Source organism: Rana temporaria, chromosome 5, assembly GCF_905171775.1.
Source record: "Rana temporaria chromosome 5, aRanTem1.1, whole genome shotgun sequence".
Lineage (NCBI taxonomy): Eukaryota > Metazoa > Chordata > Amphibia > Anura > Ranidae > Rana > Rana temporaria.
In genome coordinates, this window is record NC_053493.1 from 401,966,607 (window position 1) to 401,990,400 (window position 23,794).

General features: G+C 47.3%; 1 protein-coding gene across 1 annotated transcript in view; it reads right to left on the minus strand.

The window, feature by feature from the left end:
- The window catches only part of ST3GAL1 (ST3 beta-galactoside alpha-2,3-sialyltransferase 1), a 213,024-nt gene that overhangs the window by 138,045 nt on the left and 51,185 nt on the right, over positions 1-23,794 (minus strand). The window contains exon 2 of the mRNA XM_040354996.1: positions 1,519-1,561. The gene's annotated coding sequence lies outside the window, so the exon portion shown is untranslated. The remainder of the gene's footprint in view (positions 1-1,518; positions 1,562-23,794) is intronic.

Sequence of the window (23,794 nt, forward strand, 5' to 3'; positions counted from 1 at the left end):
GAGTCTCCCTTTCATACCAGAGACCTCCTTTTATGTCAGTGGTCCAGCGATCACATAAGAGCCATCATATTGGATACCCCCTCCCCTCCTTCACATCAGAGACCTTCTATCACATTAGAGGTTCCCATTTACATCAGAAATCTCCCCATCAAATCAGACCCCCCCCCCCCCCTTCACATCAAATTTCCTTCACCACGTGTGTGGTCCTGCTGCCAACACATCACAGACCTTCCATCACGAGGGTCCCCCCCTCACATTAGAGGTTCCCCCATCATATCAGAGCCCCCTTAACATCAGAGGGCCCCCCTCACATCAGAGGTCCCCCCATCATTTCAGAGACCAAGTGTACGGTTTATCAGTTTCCAGGAACAGAACAACAGTTCCCCTTTCCAGTTGGGGGCGCTGGTCAGTAATTGCTGATGTAATAAGGTGGATATGGTGGGGAGGGATTCTTTTCCTTCCGGGTTGAATCTGGCTAGGCTTGTCCTGGGTTGTTGGCGGGTACAAAGCCTTTTGGATAGGAATGGGGCTGCATCCGCCCGGCCAGGGTTGGACTGAGAAAAGCCTGCAGTGCTTGTACCCCTGGAGGGGCAGAACATTTCACTTTAGGGCAACTCTCAGCATGTTCAGTATGGCACCTTGGTCACAGGACATTATTTTTTTTAATACCTGCCTTCTGAGCCAGGTCTTGGTGGCTGGGACCGGAGACCATTTTTATAATGGCCGATGGGCCCGACAATGTGCTCCCTTGTTACCTCCTCCCATGCTCAACTTCAGGACTTCTCCAGAGCCTCTCCCATCCCCTGGAACTCCCTGCCCCAGTATGTCCGATCAGCCCCTACACTGTCCACCCTACACTGAAAACTCATTTATTCAGGGAAACCTATCCCACACCCACCTAACAACTGTCCCTGAGCCACCCCCAACAAATCATTCTCTGCAGCCATTACCTTTTGTACCAGCACCCCCTCCCTCTACGAGCCGGGCAGGTGAGTCATCTGTACAAAACAATCGGGCAGAGCTGGGCAGCATTAGTAGCAGCACTTCACACTGAGACATCAGGACACAGCGCAGGACTAAAACTTCAAGGGAATTTAAACTGGGATAGGTGGCAAGTATGAGACAGCTGCTTTGGGCCCCACAACAATGACAGGGCCCAGGGCAGCTGCCCATTTTGCCCTGCCTTAAAGACGGCCCTGGATCAAGGTTCTTCCTCTGTAGACTCCGACTTGCAGCAGCTTCGAATGCACACCGTGAGAAGCTCACAGTGTGCAATGCAATCAGAGGAAGCAATCTCAGTACAGGAGAGGAGCCGGTACAACTGTGTAAAGACTGAAGGGCGGGCTGGAGTTCATAGTGTGTACCAAGCTATAAACATTAATTCTGGCCAACCTTTATAAAAAGACTAACATCCAATAACACTGAGCACCTGTGCGTGATCAGACAACACCACTGAAACCGAGCAACCGTTACAAAAAAAGGAAATACGCAGAAGCAGGAAGTCTGAATGTCTCTTACCAGGTTCACAATGTGATGATATTCCCTTCACTCATTCCAGTTTCTGCAAGAACAAAAAAAAAAAGAAAGAAGATTAGGCCAGAGAAAACATTCATAAAAACTATTATATCTTTTATTCAATTTTATTTATTTTTTTATTAAATTTTTTGTGCATCAAACTTTATCCACTTAAGGACCGGACCAATATCCTGCTAAATGACCCAAGGGTTTTTTACAATTCGGCACTGCGTCACTTTAACAGACAATTGCGCGGTCGTGCGACGTGGCTCCCGACGTGGTGGTATTTGATCACCTCTGCGATTTTTATTTTTGCGCTATAAACAAAAATAGAGCGAACATTTTGAAAAAAATTCAATATTTTTAACTTTTTGCTTTAATAAATATCCCCCAAAAACATATCTAAAAATTATTTTTTTTCCTCAGTTTAGGCCCATACGTATTCTTCTACCTATTTTTGGTAAAAAAAAAAATCGCAATAAGCGTTTATCGATTGGTTTGCGCAAAATTTATAGCATTTACAAAATAGGGGATAGTTTTATTGCATTTATATTGTTTTTTTTTTTTTACTACTAATGGCGGCGATCAGCGATTTTTTTTCGTGACTGCGACATTATGGCGGACACTTCGGACAATTTTGACACATTTTTGGGACCATTGTAATTTTCACAGCAAAAAATGCATTTAAATTGCATTGTTTATTGTGAAAATGACAGTTGCAGTTTGGGAGTTAACCACAAGGGGCGCTGTAGGAGTTAGGGTTCACCTAGTGTGTGTGTACAACTGTAGGGGGGTGTGGCTGTAGGACTGAGGTCATCGATTGTGTCTCCCCTATATAAGGGATCACTCGATCGATGCAGCCGCCACAGTGAAGCACGGGGAAGCCGTGTTTACATACGCTCTCCCCGTTCTTCAGCTCCGGGGAGCGATCGCGACGGAGCGGCTATAAACGAATAGCCGCGCCGTCGTCCCGGATCGCTCCTGAAGCCAAGGGGACCCGATCGGACCCCCGACCCACGTCAAGCAGAGCACGTACAGGTACGTACATGTGCCTGTCTGTGCCATTCTGCCGACGTATATCTACATGCAGCGGTCCGGAAGTGGTTATATAAGTATATATAATTCTCAGTAGCCATGAAGAATGCCTTCTCAAACTCAGTTATTACCTTGTAAAAGGTAGAAACCTCATCATCACTATGTTGTGCAAAGGAGAAACCTAGCAGGCTCCACCCACTAAAGGCTGCCTGTAGAAAACTACAGGAGGGGGAGGAGACAAGACCAGTCACCCTGGACAAGGAGAGAGAACAAAGCTGTGGGAGGGGCCATGTATGCTCCACCCACTACAGGCTGGCTGTAGAAAACTACAGGAAGGGGCGGAGACAAGACCAGTCACTCTGCACAAGGAGAAAGAGCAGAACTCTGGGAGGGGTCATGTAGGCTCCACCCACTACAGGCTGCCTGTAGAAAAGTACAGGAGGGGGCGGAGACAAGACCAATCACTCTGCACAAGGCGAAAGAGCAGAACTCTGGGAGGGGTCATGTAGGCTCCACCCACTAGAAAACTACAGGAGGGGCGGAGACAAGACCAGTCACCCTGTACAAGGGGAAAGAGAGAGCCTAGAGCTGTGGGAGGGACCATGTAGGCTCCACCCACTACATGCTGCATGTAGAAAACTACAGGAGGGGGAGGAGACAAGACCAGTCACCCTGCACAAGGCGAAAGAGCAAAGCTGTGGGAGGGGCCACATAGGCTCCACCCACTGTAGGCTGCCTACAGAAAACTACAGAAGAGGACGGAGACAAGAGAGAAATCCAAAGTTTCCAAAAAGTGCATTTTATTGCAGACGGTCAAAATACATCGGGGACACCAGGGGCCAGATTCAGAGAGGTCAGCGGATCTTTAGATCCGCGTAACCCATCTGATTTACGTTACACCGGCGAAAGTTTTTGAGGCAAGTGCTTTATTCAGAAAGCACGTGCCTCTAAAGTTGCGGCGGCGTATCGTAAATCCCCCGGCGGAATTCAAATTCCGCGGCTAGGGGGTGTGTAACATTTAAATCAGGCGCATCCCCGCGCCGAACGAACTGCGCATTCGCCGTCCGCTAAATTTCCCAGCTTGCATTGCTCTAAATGACGTCGCTAGGACGTCATTGGTTTCGACGTGAACGTAAATTACGTCCAATCCATATTCGCAAACGACGTAAACAATTAAAAATTCAACCCAGGAATGATGGCCATACTTAACATAGGATACGCCGCATATAGCAGGGGTAACTATACGCTGGAAAAAGCCGAACGCAAACAACGTAAAAAAAAAGCGCCGGGCGGTCGTTCGTTTCTGAATCGGGGTAACTCGTCATTTGCATATTCCTTGTGTATACAAACGGAAGCGCCACCTAGCGGCCAGCGTGAGATTGCAGCCTAAGATCCGACGGATCTTAGGGAGATCTATGCGTAACTGATTCTATGAATCAGGCGCATACATCCGACCGACGGAACTCAGAGATACGACGGCGTATCAGGAGATACACCGTCGTATCTCTATCTGAACCTGGCCCCAGGTGTTAGTCACGTAGACGCGTTTACCACATCTGTGCTTAATCATGATTAAGCACAGATCAGAGGTGTGAAACGTGTCTACATGACTAACACCTGGTGTCCCTGATGTATTTTGACCGTCTGCAATAAAAGGCACTTTGGATGTGCAGCCATTTCTTCTTTTTCTCACCCTGCATAAGGAGAAAGAGAGAGCAGAGCTGTGGGAGGGGCCCTGTAGGCTCCACCCACTATAGGCTGCCTGCAGAAAACTACAGGAGGGGGCGGAGACAAGACCAGTCATCTTGCACATGGAGAAAGAGAAGAGCTGTGGGAGGGGCCCTGTAGGCTCCACCCACTATAGGCTGCCTGCATAGAGCTAGATGAAGGGGAGGAGACAAGACCAGTCACCCTGTACAAGGAGAAAGAGAAAAGCTGTGGCAGGGGCCCTGTAGGCTCCACCCACTATAGGCTGCCTGCAGAGATCTAGATGAAGGGGAGGAGACAAGACCAGTCCCCCTGTACAAGGAGGGAGAGCAGCAGAGAGCGGTCTTTTGTTACGGGAAGGACAAGCCACACTGGATTACTGTACAGATTTGGAATAAATACACAAAGCACGCCAAGATTCAGGAGGAATACACATAAATGGATTTAGACAATATTTGCTTTAGTCCCCTTTCACACTTCTCCTCCGACTTGGGACTGCAAGTCCTACCCCATGATTTCCAATGAGTACCATTCATATCTGTGCGACTTCAAGTCGTGACAACTTCAAAGTACTCCCTGTACTACTTTGGTCCGACTTTCATGCGAGTTGAGGTCCACATACCTCAAGTTTACACAGGCGTTCCTTGAAATCGCGGCAAAGTCGTGGTAGTGTGCAAGGGGCCCTAATAGGATTCAGAAAAACAATTTTATAAACTTTGTCCCAGGCTCCAGGAAAATATTATTTGGCGGTTCTTGTAGCCCGGCGGAGGCCCTGGTTATTAATTTAGCATTTTCCCACAGTATGGTCCATTGTAGGAAGGATGGTTGGATGGGCCAATCGGGGGAACGGCCCTGGCAGAGGACAGGCTACAATCCACAAACAATGCGGCTCTTTCATTGATCGGAGACGGGTATCCTGCCATCTGCTTTCCAGTATAATAACGGCACGGTCTACCGAGCCCTGGAGGGTAATAATAGATTACATTAATGGAATAATTATCTCCCATGTGCCAACAGATTGCTGGCTTAATTAGGCAGCAAAACCACAGTGATTTGTATTAAAGATAGATAGATAGATAGATAGATAGATAGATAGATAGATAGATAGATAGATAGATAGATAGATAGATAGATAGATAGATAGGATAGATAGAAATACACTGATATATTTTTTTATACATTTTTCCTCAGTATACCTGTAAGGGGCCTAGAGGTCCCCAGGTGCCCGGATGGCAACCCCCCCTTTTTTTTTGTCAGTATACCAGTAAGGATCCCCGGATGGCAACCCCCTTTTTTTCCCCCGTCAGTATACCTGTAAGGGGCCCGGGTGGCAACCCCCCCCTTTTTTTTGTCAGTATACCAGTAAGGATCCCCAAATGGCAACCCCCTTTTTTCCCCCCATCAGTATACCTGTAAAGGGCCCAGGTGGCAACCCCCCCTTTTTTTTGTCAGTATACCCGTAAGGATCCCCGGATGGCAACCCCCTTTTTTTTTCCCCCGTCAGTATACCTGTAAGGGGCCCGGATGCCAACCCCCCTTTTTTTTGTTGTCAGTATACCAGTAAGGATCCCCGGATGGCAACCCCCTTTTTTTCCCCCCGTCAGTATACCTGTAAGGGGCCCGGATGGCAACCCCCTTTTTTTCCCCCGTCAGTATACTTGTAAGGGGCTCGGGTGGCAACCCCCCTCTTTTTTCCCCCGTCAGTATACCAGTAAGGATCCCCAGATGGCAACCCCCTTTTTTTCCCCCGTCAGTATACCTGTAAGGGGCCCAGATGGCAACCCCCCTTTTTTTTGTCAGTATACCAGTAAGGATCCCCAGATGGCAACCCCCTTCCCCCCCCCCCCGTCAGTATACCTGTAAGGGGCCCGGATGGCAACCCCCCTTTTTTTGTCAGTATACCAGTAAGGATCCCCAGATGGCAACCCCCTTTTTTTTCCCCCATCAGTATACCTGTAAGGATCCCCGGATGGCAACCCCCTTTTTTTTTCCCCGTCAGTATACCTGCAAGGGGCCCTGATGGCAACCCCCCTTTTTTTTGTCAGTATACCAGTAAGGATCCCCAGATGGCAACCCCTTTTTTTCCCCCCGTCAGTATACCTGTAAGGGGCCCAGATGGCAACCCCCCCTTTTTTTTGTCAGTATACCAGTAAGGATCCCCAGATGGCAACCCCCTTCCCCCCCCCCGTCAGTATATCTGTAAGGGGCCCGGATGGCAACCCCCCTTTTTTTTGTCAGTATACCAGTAAGATTCCCAGATGGCAACCCCCCTTTTTTTTCCCCCCGTCAGTATACCTGTAAGGGGCCCGGATGGCAACCCCCCCTTTTTTTTGTCAGTATACCAGTAGGGATTGCCGGATGGCAACCCCCTTTTTTTCCCCCCATCAGTATACCTGTAAGGATCCCCGGATGGCAACCCCCTTTTTTCCCCCCCTGTCAGTATACCTGTAAGGGGCCCGGATGGCAACACTCTTTTTGTTTTATTGTTTTAATAAAAACAAGGGGGTTGCCATCCAGGCACCTGGGGACCTCCGGGCCTCTTACAGATATACTGGCGGGAAAAAAAAAAGGGGGGTGCTATCCGGGCCCCTGTGGACTTCCGGGCCCCTTACAGGTGTACTGCTGGCGGCCCTGAAAGTACACCAAGATTGAAGAAGAATACACATGATGAATGGATTTAGATATTTGCTCATCCCAGAGTCTAGATTTTATAGCAACTTTTTTTATTTTGTATTTCTTGTGTATTAAATAAAACTGAAATGCATCGATATTTACAGTTTGTATACACATTTATATATTTTTTAATTATTAGCTTTTTATTTAATTATTCATTCATGGGTGGGTTACTTCAGTAAACCGATGTCCATTCTCTCATAAAGAGAAATAAGAGGAAGTGTAATCCAAAATTGTTCCATAAATGCTCTTTACTTGTAACTCCAAGTGCCAAGATGACAAATCATGTGATGGCTTAGATTAGAAGGACCACAATGTCATGTGAAATGTGACAGAAAGGTGCAATCCATCAACATAAACCTATTCTCCCAGAAACAACTACAAATGGATCCCAGCAAGCAGTATATACAAAGCACATCCTTTCCTTTACACCAATTAACCCTTTATAATGACATACATTGGGCTAGATTCAGGTATGGCTACGTAAATTTGTGCGGGCGTAGCGTATGTTATTTACGCTACGCCACCACAATTTAGAGAGGCAAGTGCAGTATTCACAAAGCACTTGCTCCGTAAGTTGCGGCGGCGTAGCGTAAATCTGCCGGCGTAAGCGAGCCAAATTCAAATTGTCAAGAGGTGGGCGTGTTTTATGTAAATAAAACATGACCCCACGTAAATGACGTTTCTCACGAACGGCGCATGCGCCGGCCGAGAACATATCCCAGTGCGCATGCTCCTAATCATGTCGCAAATAGTCAATACTTTCGACGTGAACGTAATTCACGCAAAGCCCTATTCGCGAACGACTTATGCAAACGACGTAAATTTTTCAAAATTCGACGCGGGAACGACGTCCATACTTAACATTGGCTATGCCTCATATAGCAGGAGTAACGTTACGCCGGAAAAAGCCTAACGCAAACAAAGTAAAAAAAAACGCCGGGCGCACGTACATTTCTGAATCGGCGTATCCAGCTAATTTGCATATTCTACGCTGAAATCGACAGAAGCGCCACGTAACGGCCAGCGTAAATATGCACCCCAAGATACGATGGCGTAGGAGACTTCCGCCGCTCGTATCTTAGCCTAATTTAAGCGTATCTGGTTTCCAGAATACGCTTAAATTTACGACGGCGTAGATTCAGAGTTACAACGGCGTATCTACTGATACGCCAGCGTAACTGTCTCTGAATCTAGCCCTTTGCTCTAACTCTGACAGCATCACAGCACAACCTGCCCCAGACAGTGGAATAGATGACAGCTAAATAGTAACAACATAAATGTAACAATAACTAACTAAATAATATAAAACGTAACAAAACTTCTAAAAACAAAACAAAACACAGTAAGCCCTTGTTCACATCAGTGCGTTCATTCGCCGCAAGGAACTCTTCATATTTCAGCGACTCATGTCGCAGCGATTATGACACATTTTCCGAAAAGTCCTCCCTTTAGGCCCCTTTCAGACGGATAGAATGGTGCTATTAGCTGCAGATTTTCTATTTTTCTACCGCAGCTAAAAGCACACAATGTTTTCCTATGGCCCCATTCACACACAACGTTTGCGTGCGATTTTGTTACATGCGGTTTGGTTCGAATAGAAAAAATAGAATTTAATGCGTCCAGGTGCAATGTAGCGCAGCTATATGCACATAACCGCAGGTAATCACAGTCTTTTTTGTCAACTGCGGATAGCAGCGTTGAAAAAGAAAAAAAAAAAACAGGAAGCACATCATAATCCCAAAAAATAAAAAGGGTTGCTATGGAAATGAATACCGCAGCTAAACGCGGCTGCAATTAAACGCACGTAAACGCATGTAATCGCAATGTGCAAATGCAGGTTATCGCAGTGCCTGGAGCATTGAATTTCACAAAACATTGGTAGTGCTTTTTACTTCGGCAAAACAGCCGTCCATCTGAAAGGGGCCTAAAAGGGTTATATGCAAGTTATTGTATAAAAAGTGTTTGGGGACTCGGGTCCTGCCCCAGGGGACAAGTATCAATGCAAAAAAATAAAATAAAAACAGTTTCATGAATTAAAAAATAACAAAACAGTAAAGTTAGCCCAATTTTTTTGTATAATGTCGTATAACGCAGAGTAAATAGATACCCAACATGTCACGCTTTAAAATTGCGCACACGCGTGGAATGGCGCCAAACTTTGGTACTTAAAAATCTCCATATGCGATGCTTTAATTTTTTTTTACAGGTTACTTTGAGTTACAGAGGATATCTAGTGCTAGAATTGTTGCACACGCTCTAACGCACGCGGCGATACCTCACATGTGGGGTTTGAACGGTGTTTACATATGTGGGCGGGACTTGCATGAGTGTTCGCTTCTGCACGTGAGCTACCGGGGACAGGTTTTAATTTTTTACTTAATTTTTTTATTTTTACATTTTTTTTTTGATCACTTTTATTCCTATTACAAGGAATGTAAACATTCCTTGTGATAGGAATCACTGTGACAGGTCCTCTTTATGGAGAGATGTGGGGTCAATAAGACCTCGCATCTCTCCTCCAGGCTTACAAGCATGAAATCGGTGAAAACAAATTCACCGATCTCATGCCGACAGCCGCGATTGCGGCTTTGTTTACTTCCAGGTACCGGGCGTGACGTCATAACGTCGCGCCCGGGGCTCCGACGGTCATAGAGATGACTGGTGACCATCTGGTCACCAGTCATCTCTATGCTTTTCCAGCAGCGCCGGCCAATTCGCTCTCCGGGCCCCCGATGGCATGGGAGAGCCCGGAGAAGCACCGGATGGCGGCGGGAGGGGGGGGGGATGTCCCCTCCCGCTGCCTATAAGAACGATCAAGCGGCAGAACTGCTGTTCTTATCGTGCACAGAATCGGTGGCTGAAGACGGCGATATCTGAATGATGCCTGTAGCTGCACCCATCATTCAGATATCACCGCACAAAGCCGAGGACGTCCATGGATGTCCTCGGTGATTAAGTGGTTAAATATCATGCCTGGGGGTCCCCTTAGTCTGCCTGTAAAGTTGTGCATCTGTGTGATGGGTAGAACATGGCACAGCAATAATGATATTTATAAAGGAAAACATTTTATTTAAACTTGCTTGCGGCTGTAATGTATTAACGGCTCTTCAGGTCTGGTATGGATTTTAAGAGAAAAATACAAAATAATTAATAATTGCTGTGGGGTCCCCCCAAAAGCCAAACCAGACCGTTATCTGCAACCCGCAACCTCCCAGGAGGACGGCAACACCAGAACCTCCCAGGAGGACGGCAACACCAGAACCTCCCAGGAGGACGGCAACACCAGAACCTCCCAGGACGGCAGCAACACCAGAACCTCCCAAGTGGACAGCAACACCAGAACCTCCCAAGTGGACGGCAACACCAGAACCTCCCAAGTGGACGGCAACACCAGAACCTCCCAAGTGGACGGCAACACCAGAACCTCCCAAGTGGACGGCAACACCAGAACCTCCCAAGTGGACGGCAACACCAGAACCTCCCAAGTGGACGGCAACACCAGAACCTCCCAAGTGGACGGCAACACCAGAACCTCCCAAGTGGACGGCAACACCAGAATCTCCCAAGTGGACGGCAACACCAGAACCTCCCAAGTGGACGGCAACACCAGAACCTCCCAAGTGGACGGCAACACCAGAACCTCCCAAGTGGACGGCAACACCAGAACCTCCCAAGTGGACGGCAACACCAGAACCTCCCAGGAGGACGGCAACACCAAAACCTCCCAGGTGGACGGCAACACCAAAACCTCCCAGGTGGACGGCAACACCAGAACCTCACAGGTGGATGGCAACACCAGAACCTCCCAAGTGGACAGGAGAAGGGAGATCCTTCACAATCAATGTCCCATTATCCAGGAGAACGAGGAACCCAGAGGCTGAATCATACCGCCAGGTTCCACCTAGAGCTGAGATCTCACATTCGGGTGGACTGAGCCTTGGCCTGCGATGGACTATGAGATATCCGATATAGAGCTCCGGGTATTAGTCCCATCACTGGTGATCCCCCTCCACCTAAGTTTCCACATCATCCCTTTAATCCAGGACACATATTAATTATTTAATGCAGATAAGGCGCAGAGTGAGTTTAATTACCACCTTAATCAGACACAGAATTGTAATTAATGTGCAACCCTACCTCCACCCCACCTAACGAGGCCGATTATTAATTAGGGGGAGAGTCACACGGAGTATGGAATGAAGTCTCACCGCGAGATGAAAAGTCACACTGCGTCGCCGATTGCTTTGTGAATAAACTGAATTCCAGCCCGCCCGTGTGATGTGACGACTCCCAGCGCAGGAAACCTTTCCATTGTTGGCTGTACACAGAGAGGCGGTGACACCAATGTTTATTTTAGTTTGGATCTGTCATCAAGTTTGACCTCCAGCCCGATCCTCAGCGTTGTACTGGCTCCTCTCCTGGACTAAAAATTACTTTCTCTGATTCCACCGCACACTGTGAGCTTCTCACCATGTGCATTAGGAGCTGCAGCAAGTCAGATAGAGACTGCTCCAGGCTGGAGGACATCCAGCATCATTGCGCCCTTACCTTCTTTCTTTCATTGGAATTCAGATCTTCCAATTGTTGAGAGGCTTAGCGTCACATGTGGGCTTTGAAACACCCACTCCTCCAAACTGACAATCTCCCATCAAAGGCATTTTGATATTTGCATAACTCCTCCCAAGAGCCGGGCTCAGGAGAGGTATACTGCATGTTTTTCAGGATGCGATGTACAGCACTCTGCTGGCCCCTCCCACCAGCCTTGATCTGCCTGTAAAGCATTGAGGAGTACAGCGACCCAGTTATGACATCACCAGGTTTAAACCTAAAAGAACATACCCCCTGCCATACCCTCTTAACCACTTGCTTACTGGGCACATATACCCCCCTCCTGCCCAGGTGAAATTTCAGCTTTCGGCACTGCGTCGCTCTAACTAACAATTGCGCGGTCGTGCGACGTGGCTCCCAAACAAAATTGGCGTCCTTTTTTCCCCACAAGTAGAGCTTTCTTTTGGTGGTATTTGATCGCCTCTGCGGTTTTTATTTTTTGCGCTATAAGCAAAAAAGAGCGACAATTTTGAAAAAAATACAATATTTTTTACTTGTTTCTATAATAAATATCCCAATTTTAAAAACAAACACATTTTTTTCTCAGTTTAGGCCGATACGTATTCTTCTACATATTTTTGGTAAAAAAAAAAAATAAAAAAAATAAAAAAAATCGCAATAAGCGACTGGTTTGCGCAAAAGTTATAGCGCCTACAAAATAGGGGACAGAATTATTATTTTTTTTTTTTACTAGAAATGGCGGCGATCTGCGATTTTTATTGGGACTGCGACATTACGGCGGACACATCGGACACTTTTGACACATTTTTGGCGCCATTCACATTTATACTGCGATCAGTGCTATAAATATGCACTAATTACTGTATAAATGTGACTGGCATTGAAGGGGTTAACACTAGGGGGTGAGGAAGGGGTTAAATGTATCCTGGGTGTGTTCTAACTGTAGGTGGAGGGGGGGTGACTGGGGGGGGTGACCGATCTGTGTCTCTATGTACAAGAGACACAGATCGGTCTCCTCTCCAGAGACAGGACGCTGTCTCTGTGTAAAACGGCAATGAGAGATGATCTCATATGTTTACATACGAGATCATCTCTCATTGGCCGCACAGATCGCATCGCAAACGGCTACTCTGATTGGCCATTCACGGCGAACTGTAATTGGCTGTGTCCAAGGGACACGGCCAACACAGAGTTTCCCCGCTGCGCGCTCTGGAGCGCGCGTGGGGAACGCCCTAAGGGGCGGACGTCAATTGACGTCCAGTTGGATTTTCAGGTCCGCGCTGTAGCCTTCATTCGACTATAGCGCGGGTCTGAAGAAGTTAAAGAAGAACTATACAAAAAATAAATAGTAGTTAAAGTAGAGTTCTGGCCAAAAAATGAATTTTAAGGTGCAATGTAACAAAGGTATGCTGTAAACTATGCCCAGTATTCTATTTGTGCAGCATTGTTTTCTTACTTTGTGAAGTTCCTGCACAGCACGACCATCTCCAGTGTGGGCATCTAAAGCCACAGTGTGCTTCTTCCTGGATTCCGTGCATGCTGGCTACCCAACATTTACTTGCCAATCTCGTGCATGTGCCGTGCAATCTTGGTCAGCTTGACATGGCACAGCCGTGCCAAGCTGACCAAGATTTTCCATAGACACCAATGTTAAATGTTACGGGAGCCGTGCCATGCCAAGCTGACCAAGATTTTCCATAGACACCAAAGTTAAATGTTACGGGAGCCGTGCCATGCCAAGCTGACCAATATTTTCCATAGACGCCAATGTTAAATGTTACGGAAGCCACGCCATGCCGAGCTGACCGAGATTTTCCATAGACGACAATGTTAAATGTTACGGGAGCCGTGTTATGCCAAGCTGACCAAGATCTCTCAGGAGCCAATGCAAAACCGGAAATTACGCACATTGGAAGACTTCCCCTCCATTACATTTCTGGGGACAACCCAAAATTTGGGATTTACTTTCAATGATAATGGTAAACAGGATAACTAGGAATGGAGAATCTCCCTAACAGGGGAGCACAGATGGTGGGTCCCCCCACTGACACCAAGGATGGGATTCTTTTCCTCCCACCAACACCAATAATGGTTGTTTTTCAAGGGTTGGGCTAATGCCGCGTATACACGATCATTTTTTGGCATGAAAAAAACGACGTTTTTCCAACTTCATCATTAAAACGACATTGCCCACACACCATCGTTTTTTTAAAATTCTCTAGCAAAGCGCGGTGACGTACAACACGTACGACGGCACTATAAAGGGGAAGTTCCATGCGGATGACGCCACCCTTTGGGCTGCTTTAGCCGATTCCGTGTTAGTAGAAGACGATTCGCGCTTTTCTGTCTGTTACAGCGTGATGAATGTGCTTACTCCGTTACGAACGTTACTTTTACCAGAACGAGCGCTCATACTTGCTTCTGAGCATGCGCGGGTTTTTAACGTCGTTTTAGCCCACACACGACCATTTTTTACAACCCGAAAAACGACATCGTTAAAAAAATGCAGCATGCTCGAAAAAAAAAATTGGTCGTTTTTCAGAACCGGAAAAATGATGTGAAGCCCACACACCATCATTTTAAATGACTTTTTTTCATGCCGAAAAATTATCGTGTGTACGCGGCATTAGTTCCAGTCAAGGGAACTCTTAAAGCGGATGTGCGTTGAAAAAAAAAAATATTAAAAGCCAGCAGTTACAAATACTGCCACTTACCTGTCCTGGAGTCCAGCGCCGTCCGCAGCAGAGGACAAGCGATCGCTCGTCTCTCTGCTGCTGCCCCCCCCCCCCCCCCCCCGCCATCCACGGTGAGGGAACCAGGAAGGTCCCGGATGGCAACCCCCCTTTTTTTGTAATTTGTATAATATATATATATATATATATATATATATATATATATATATATATATATATATATATATATATATATATATATTTATATAAAATAATTATTTATTAAAGGGCCAGAGGGCCCCAGATGGCAACCCCCCCTTTTAAAAAAAAAAATTATATTTTTTTTATTTCCATTTTATTAAAGGGCCCACCCCCGGATGGCCTACCCCCCTTTTGTTTTATATATAATTGTCTTTATTTCTTCTTTTTTTTGTAAAGGCCCCCCCCCCGTTTCTCAATTCTGCTCCAGGAGGGCCCATGCCTGAAGCTGTGTAAGGGGCCCCATAATTCCTGATGGCTGCCCTGATAACAGCACACACACCCATCCCCGAGAGGTGCAACTTCTATTAATTATAACAAAGTATAGAGAATCTCTGACTGATTTCTTTAATCTCTCTGTATTTATTGTAAACATTCCTTTTATTTCTCAGCGCTAAAGTATTTTCCGCATTTCCATTCAAGCCATGCATTTTCCTCAAATTAAAAGGAGAAAAAAAAAATGGTACGGCATGTATGCGACTTTGTAGAAAATTATTGGGAAGGATTAAACAGAGCAGATTTGCTTCTTGCGCAGAAACAACCTTCATTTTTCCTGTGATAATATGGAGGAGAGCTTAAGAGATTGAACGGCCAATTATAGCGCGACTTTTTCCTTTCCTAATCCCCCGCAAATGAGCTAATGCGTTCTTTAGGCTTAATCTAAGCTTAGCGATTTTCGCCGCTTTTAATTATTATCCAATTTATCGTTTGCACAGAGAATTTAATGAAGTAAAATTTTGAAGAAGTTCTCTGTCCCGGCATAATTTAAATGAAAATTTTAATTCAAGAGGCCGAAAGTTCAAGTTGTACAGATTTATGGATGATGTGAGAAAAAAAAAAATGGAAAAAAAACGATTTCTTATTATCCTTTTTTGTCGCAGCCAGGAAGAGATAAAAACTGAAATAAAATTCAGGGAGCCGTCACCATATTTAGCGCCATCACAAAAAATATATATATATATATATCAGCTCTTATTCCCCCGACTCTGACCAAATACCACGTATGGGAAACCTTCACCATGTTCTGAGTCCAAAGCCCGGATTCACACACATTATCGTATCTATCGGCAGGCGTAGCGTATCTACGCCGCCGTAACTTAGGGCGCAAGTTCCGTATTCAGAAAGAACTTGCACCCTAAGTTACGGCGGCGTAGTGTAAATGTGTCGGCGTAAGCCCCGCCCAATTCAAATGTGGATGATGTGGGCGTGTTTTATTTAAATTACTTGTGACCCCACGTAATTGACGTTTTTTTACGAACGGCGTGAACGTTTCCAAGTGCGCATGCTCCAAATTACGCCGAAAAACTGTCAATGCTTTCGACGTGAACGTAACTTACGTACAGCCCTATTCGCGAACGACTTACGTAAATGACGTAAAATACGACGCTGTTCGTACGTTTCCGATGTCCATACCTAACATGACTTACCCCTGCTTTATGAGGGGTAACTTTACGCGGAAAAAAAGCCTTACGTAAACGACGAAACGTATGTACGTTTCTGAATCGGCGTATCGACCTAATTTGCATATTCCGACGTCCATACCCAATCTACGGAAGCGCCACCTAGCGTCCAGCGTAAATATGCAACTAAGATACGACGGCGTAAGAGACTTACGTTGGTCGGATCTTAGGGAAATCTATGCGTAACTGATTCTATTGCCGGGTACACACGAGAGGATCGATCCGCGGAAACGGTCCGGAGGTCCGTTTCCGCAGGCAAATCCTCGGGTGGATTTTGATCTCATGGTTGTACTAACCATGAGATCAAAATCCCCGCGGAATTCCCTCCGCGGTGACGTGTCGCGCCGTCGCCGCGATGATGACGCGGCGACGTGCGCGACGCTGTAATATAAGGACTTCCACGCATGCGTCGAATCATTACGACGCATGCGAGGGATGGATTCGGACGGATTGATCCGGTGAGTCTGTACAGACCATCGGATCAATCCGCTGGACTGGATTCCAGCGGATAGATTTCTTAGCATGCTAAGAAATTTTGATCCGCTGGAAATCCATCGCCCGGAAAAATATCCGCGAAAAAATATCCGCTGGATCGTACACACCAGGGGATCTATCCGCTGAAACCGGTCCGCGGATAAATTCCAGCGGATAGATCCTCTCGTGTGTACGGGGCCTTAGAATCAGGCGCATAGATGCGACCCCGCACACTCAGAGTTACGACGGCGTATCCGGAGATACGCCATCGTAACTCGTATCTGAATCCGGGCCCAAGCTTTCCTGTCCCCCCTGCCTCCCACGCATTTCTATTGGCCAGTGAGCTACTGGCTGCCGCAGTTCCTTATTCCCGAAAGAGGGTGCAAATACCTGTCTTAGACTGAAATGTGCCAAATGTGATACCGAAGGGGGGAAGTGTTCCGAAACGCGGAAGCTCCATTTTTGGGTGGAGCTCCGCTTTAAGCCGTGTAGGGGGCTCTTTACTGTCAAAGCGTAAGGATGTGAAACTTCCTTCCACACTCGGTGGTGTCAGTGAGAAGTGCAGATAGTTTAAAAAAAAACTCTGATGTGCATCTTAGCAAACACAATATACAGGGATATAGGAATTGGTATATACACACACACTGTAAATATTAGCTGTGCAAATATTGTGTACAACCTTAAAAAAAGTGCAGCTACCACCATTTTATTCTTCAGGATCTCTGCTTTTAGAAAATATATTTTAAAAAAATGTGGGGGGGGGGGGGGGGTTTACAGTAATTTGTAGCAAACAAAATGCACCCAACAACTGTACTTTCATTTTCCCCATCAGTTCAGCCCTCTTTTGTTTCACTTGACCCTCCCTTCTAGATTGTAAGCTCTAACGAGCAAGGCCCTCTGATTCCTTCTGTATTGAATTGTATTGTAACCGTACTCTCTGCCCTCATGTTGTAAAGCGCTGTGCAAACTGTTGGCTCAAGTCATGGCCCGGATTCAGAAAGCCTGGCGTTATTTTGTGCGGGCGTAGCGTATCTCAGATCCGCTACGCCGCCGTAACCTAGTGAGGCAGGTTCTGTATTCAGAAAGAACCTGCGCCCTAAGTTACGGCGGTGTAGCATCTGAGGGCCGGCGTAAACCCGCCTAATTCAAAATAGGAAGATGTGGGCGTGTTTTATAGCAATTCAGTGTGACCCCACGTAAATTACGTTTTTTTACGAACGGCGCATGCGCCGTCCGTGGACGTATCCCAGTGCGCATGCTCCAAATTACGCCGCAAAGCCTCATTGGTTTCGACGTGAACGTAACTTACGCAAAGCCCTATTCGCGAACGACTTACGCAAATGACGTAAACGACGCACAATTCGACGCTGGCCCGACGTCCATACTTAACATTGGCTACGCCTCATATAGCAGGGGTAACTTTACGCCGGAAAAAGCCTTACGTAAACGACGTAAACAAAATGCGCCGGGCGGACGTACGTTTCTGAATCGGCGTATCTACCTAATTTGCATATTCTATGCGTAAATCTCCGGAAAGCGCCACCTAGCGGCCAGCGTAAATATGCAACTAAGATACGACGGCGTAAGAGACATACGTCAGTCGTATCTTAGCCAAATTTCGGAGTATCTTGCTTTCTAAATACAGAAAGAAGATACGCCGACGCATGCTAGAATTTACGCGGCGTATCAATAGATACGCCAACGTAAATTGTTTCTGAATCCGGGCCCATGTGTGCAAAAAAAAAGCCCCAGTAGACAAATGGTCAAGGCAGAGGCGTTGCTAGGGGGGTGCGGTCTGCACCGGGTGACACCATCCTGTTTTTTAATTTATTTATTTTTTTAGCTGACATGCCCAGCCTGCCCTGTGCAATCCCAGCCTGCCCTGTACCACCCCAGCCTGCTCTGTGCCACCCCAGCCTGCCCTGTATCACCCAGCCTGCCCTGTACCACCCAGCCTGCCCTGTACCACCCCAAACAGCCCTGTACCACCCCAGCCTGCCCTGTACCACCCAGCCTGCCCTGTACCACCACATCCTGCCCTGTACCACCTCAGTCTGCCCTGTACCACCCCAAACTTTCCCATGCCACCCCAACTTGTCCTGTGCCACCCTAACTTGCCCTGTACCACCCCAATCTGCCCTATGCCACCATAACTTGCCCTATACCACCCCAACCTGCCCAATGCCACCCTAACTTGCCCTGTACCACCCAAACCTTTCCTATGCCATCCCAACTTGCCCTATGCCACCCTAACTTGCACTATACCACCCCAACCTGCCCTGTACCACCCTAGCTTGCCCTCTACTACCCCAACCTGCCCTATGCAACCCTAACTTGCCCTATACCACCCCAAACTACCCTATACCATCTTAACCTGTGCTATACCACCCCACTACACCAACCTGCCACTATACCACTCTATACTACCCTAACCTGCCACTATACTGCCCTATACTATCATTTACAGGGGCTGGTTTGGGGTGCGCCCCGTGCCCGTGCGCTGCCTGCTTGGTGCTGGGCAGCCTAGACAGATGGGGGGGGGGGGGTGACACCATGTTTTACCGCACCGGGTGACACCAACCCTAGTGACGCCACTGGGTCAAGGCGCTTCCGGGTCTATACCTATGGGGGGTGACAACTGTCTGCTTATTGCGCTCCAAGCGTTGTCACCATGTCACAAGCTGTCGTGCCAACACACACTGTGCAGACATGGACCCCCATTGTCAGGAAGATGGTTTCAAGCAACAATGTGCTTCTCAAGCTGGAGTGCAAGTGGCTGAAAGAAGCTGGAAGGAGATCAGCAGCACCAAAATGATCAGAAAAGGGCGAAAACAGTATTTTCTAAATTAAAATAAAATGTCAGTTGTTAAAGATACATGAAGATTCATCGAGTGACACGGTTTACTTTAACCACTTCAGCCCCGGACCATATTGCTGGTCAAAGACCAGAGCACTTTTTGCGATTCGGCACTGCATCGCTTTAACTGACAATTGCGCGGTCGTGCGACGTAGCTCCCACACAAAATTGGCGTCCTTTTTTTCCTACAAATAGAGCTTTCTTTTGGTGGTATGTGATCACCTCTGCGGTTTTTATTTTTTGCGCTATAAACAAAAATAGAGCCAGAATTTTGAAAAAAAAACTATATTTTTTACCATAATAAATATCCCCCAAAAATATATATAAATAAAATGTTTTCCTCATATTTTTCGTAAAAAAAAAAAAAAAAAGAAATCGCAATAAGCGTTTATTGATTGGTTTGCGCAAAAGTTATAGCGTTTACAAAATAGGGGATATTTTTATGGCCTTTTTTTTTATATATTTTTTTTCGGTACTGCGACATTATGGCGGACACTTGGGACACTTTTGACACATTTTTGGGACCATTGTCATTTTTATAGCGATCAGTGCTATAAAAATGCATTGGATTGCTATAAAAATGCCACTGGCAGGGAAGGGGTTAACACTAGGGGGCGGGGAAGGGGTTAAGTATGTTCCCTTGGTGTGCTCTAACTGTAGGGGGGGTGGACTGACTACAATGTATGAACAGACGATCAGTCATTTCTCCCCCTGACAGGACCGAGAGCTGTGTGCTTACACACACAGCTCCTGGTCCCCACTCTGTAACGTGCGATCGCGTGTGCCCGGCGGCGATTGCGCCCGCCGGGCACGGGAGTCGTGGGAGAGCGTGGCCCGACGTATAGCTACGTGCTCTCGCGCAGGGGAGCCGACCTGCCGCCGCAAAACGACGGCGGCAGGTCGGCAACCAGTTAATTCAAAGTCAGAGAAAACCTTCGACTCGCTTTATAAGAGCTAAAAATAAAAGGCCGCAAAGAACAACATGATGAAAATAAAAAAAACTTTCTGAACAAACAATTATTGCAGCCTGTATGGCGGCTCTATTCTCCGGGCTGCTCCTGTCCCCGGCCCCGCTGATTGGTGCTGAAGTGCCTTTCACATACATGTCAGATGTCAAAGGATTGCAACTTAAAATAGAACAAGCAAAGGAAATCACGTGCGCGCCGCGCACAGCCCCCGTACTGACACTTCACACCCCCCCACCCCCCCACCGCCAACCCCATCCTGACATTTCTTCTGTATACACACATCACTGTACGGCCGCCGAACACCATGTACTTCCCTCGCCAAATCAAATTCAGCAAAACCAGAAGCACGAGACCTTTATATCAGCAATCAATCTAAACGTCCAACTGCCACTCAACCAACTGACACCCGATGGACCAATCCCCCCCGGAGCTTTTATGTTCTCCACTTTTGCTGAGGAAAAAACAAATAAAACATTTACTTCTGGGTGATCCATGTACATTGCAGGGATATTAATTTAAAGAGGAAGTATAGCCATCAAAACAAAAAACAAACAAATATACACCCTGCAAGTAACACCCTGGCGAAAATTACTCGGAACACCCAAACATGATTATATATATATATATATATACACACACACACACACACCTTATTTATCGGCGTATACCGCGCACTTTTTGGTTGCGCGGTATACGCCGATACCCGCGCCGAGTTTGAACACTACGCCGGCATATACTGAGCGCAGTACACTCGTGTATAGTCAGGCAGGCTCGGCCCCTCTCGCGCTCACGTCCTGGATGTCCAGGACATGAGCGCGAGAGTAGCCGAGCCTGCCCGACTATACACGAGTGTACTGCGCTCGGTATATGCTGACGCAGTGTTCAAACTCTGCGCTGGAAAGCGGGGATCGAGCCGCAGCGGGGAGGACACCGCAGCATAAGGACGCCGGACCCGAAGAAGAGAACACCCGAAGCCGCAGATGGACGCCAGACCCGACGAGGCCGCCGCGCAAGACTCCAAAACTGTAAGTAGTAAAATGTAATAAAATGTTTTTTTTCCCCAGGAATATCGGGTCCACTTTAGAGGTGCGCGCTATACGCCGGAGCGCACAATACCCCGATAAATATATATATATTTTTAGCAGGGACCCCAGTGATTAAAATGGTGGTTGTTGCAATATTTTATGTCACACCGTATTTGTGCAGTGGTTTTTAATAAAAAAAAAAAAAAAAAAAAAAAAAAATGTATACATGATTAAAAACCCAAAAACGAAACGGCAAAGTTAGCCCAATTTTTTTTTTTTTTGTATAAATGTGAAAAAAGATGTTACACCGCGAGAATCGGGATCTTTAGGCCCCTTTCACACTGAGGAGTTTTTCAGGCGGTACAGCGCTAAAAATAGCACTGCTATACCGCCTGAAAAACTCCTGCCCAGCCTTCTCAATGTGAATGCCAGAGGGCTTTCACACTGAGGCGATGCGCTGGCAGGAGAGAAAAAAAATCTCCTGAAAGCAGCATCTTTGGAGCGGTGAGAGGAGCGGCGTGTATACCGCTCCTTCACATTTAAAAACAATAGGAAACCGCGGCAATACCGCCCGCAATGCACCTCTGCAGAGGCGCATTGCGGGCGGTATTAACCCTTTATCGGCCGCTAGTGGGGGTTAATACCGCACCGCTAGCGGCCGAATCCCGCGGCAAGTCCGACGGTATAGCGCCGGTATTTTTAGCGGTGCTATACCGCCACCGCGGCTCCCGCCACAGTGTGAAAGGGGCCTTATTCTAAGCAAAAAAAAATAATCATGATTCTCATTTTAGCCACAATCGTGCAGCTCCACTTTATGGTACAGCAGGGGTCTCCAAACGTTTCAAGCAAAGGGCCAGTTTACTGTCCTTCAGACTTCAGGGGGGCCGAATTCCGACCAGTGGGGGGTAGAAAATGCTTCAGGCCAAGCATCAGTGAGAATAAACGCGGCCTCAGGGGTGGTGGTCAGTAGGAGCAGGAATAGTGCTCCATCATTGGTGTTAGTGGAAGAAATAGTGCCCCATTGTTGGTGTCATTGGGAGGAATAGTGCCTCATATCATTGGGAACAATAGTGCCCCAAGGGCCGGATGAAGGGTAGCAAAGGGCCACATTCGGCCCTCGGGCCGCAGTTTGGAGACCCCTGTGGTAGAGGATAGATTCATGCATAGCACCCTTTGGGATCCTAGTAGCGTGAACTGATCCTTACGGTGCACAGAGCCAACCACCCCACACCAGTGGCGGAATGCCAGGACCCAGTCGCAAGTGCGAGCTTTGTGACCCTGGTAGTTCCGCCACTGTGTAAATTTCTGGAGAGGGTTGTGCGTCAGGCGATACAGATAAGGTTCCCATCTTCTGAAATTGGATGGAGTTGATGTTATGGAGCTGCTTATGATATACATAGATACTATTAGCTGTGTGTGACCTGGAAAGTAAATGCAGTCATCTCATTTTACACGTTGTTGGGGAAAGCTGGGAGCGCGCGTTCCGTAGCACGCAATTTCTCATCTACATCCGCCATTAAAAAGTTATCACCGCTCTACTGGCAGATGGCTGCGTTATAACTCGCCGCAGGTCAGATCTGTACTGCACATGGACACGGCATTACAGAACATTCCTACAGACTGAACGAGAAAAATATCCTCCCTATAGTTATTGTGAATTCATGCCAAGTGATGTGTCAGTGTAACCCATTCAGGTACCTCTCACAGAGATCACAGGACTCCCCCTGATAACGTCTTCATCTGTTTATCTAAAGAAGGACAGCACCATTTTTGTTCAGGCCTCATCCAGGTTTATCATTTTCTTCCTGGTGTTGGTGTACGGTCTAATCAGTTGGGGAGAAGAGACTTAGGAAATGCTATCTCTTGCCTGCAACAGACTGATCATCAGTGGTGGCCCGTCCATATGGGGCACCTGCAACAGACTGATCATCAGTGGTGGCCCGTCCATATGGGGCGCCTGCAACAGACTGATCATCAGTGGTGACCCGTCCATATGGGGCGCCTCAGCGCCTGCAACAGACTGATCATCAGTGGTGACCCATCCATATGGGGCACCTCAGCGCCTGCAACAGACTGATCATCAGTGGTGGCCCGTCCATATGGGGCGCCTGCAACAGACTGATCATCAGTGGTGGCCCGTCCATATGGGGCGCCTGCAACAGACTGATCATCAGTGGTGACCCGTCCATATGGGGCGCCTCAGCGCCTGCAACAGACTGATCATCAGTGGTGACCCGTCCATATGGGGCACCTCAGCGCCTGCAACAGACTGATCATCAGTGGTGACCCGTCCATATGGGGCGCCTGCAACAGACTGATCATCAGTGGTGGCCCGTCCATATGGGGTGCCACCCCCCTAATCTAAGGAGCCCGGCTCCTAATCTACATGCATTGGCTCCAATTGGCTTAATAAAAAAAAAAAAAAAAGAAGGGGTGAGCCCCCCACTTGTGTGACAATAGGGAATTGATATTCCCTATTGTCTTCCTGATTCTCCTCCTGGCCAATCAGGAAGCGACTGGCCAGGGAGTCTTAGGACTCGTTACCTTACCGTCTGTCTCCCGTGCGTGGGGGGGGGGG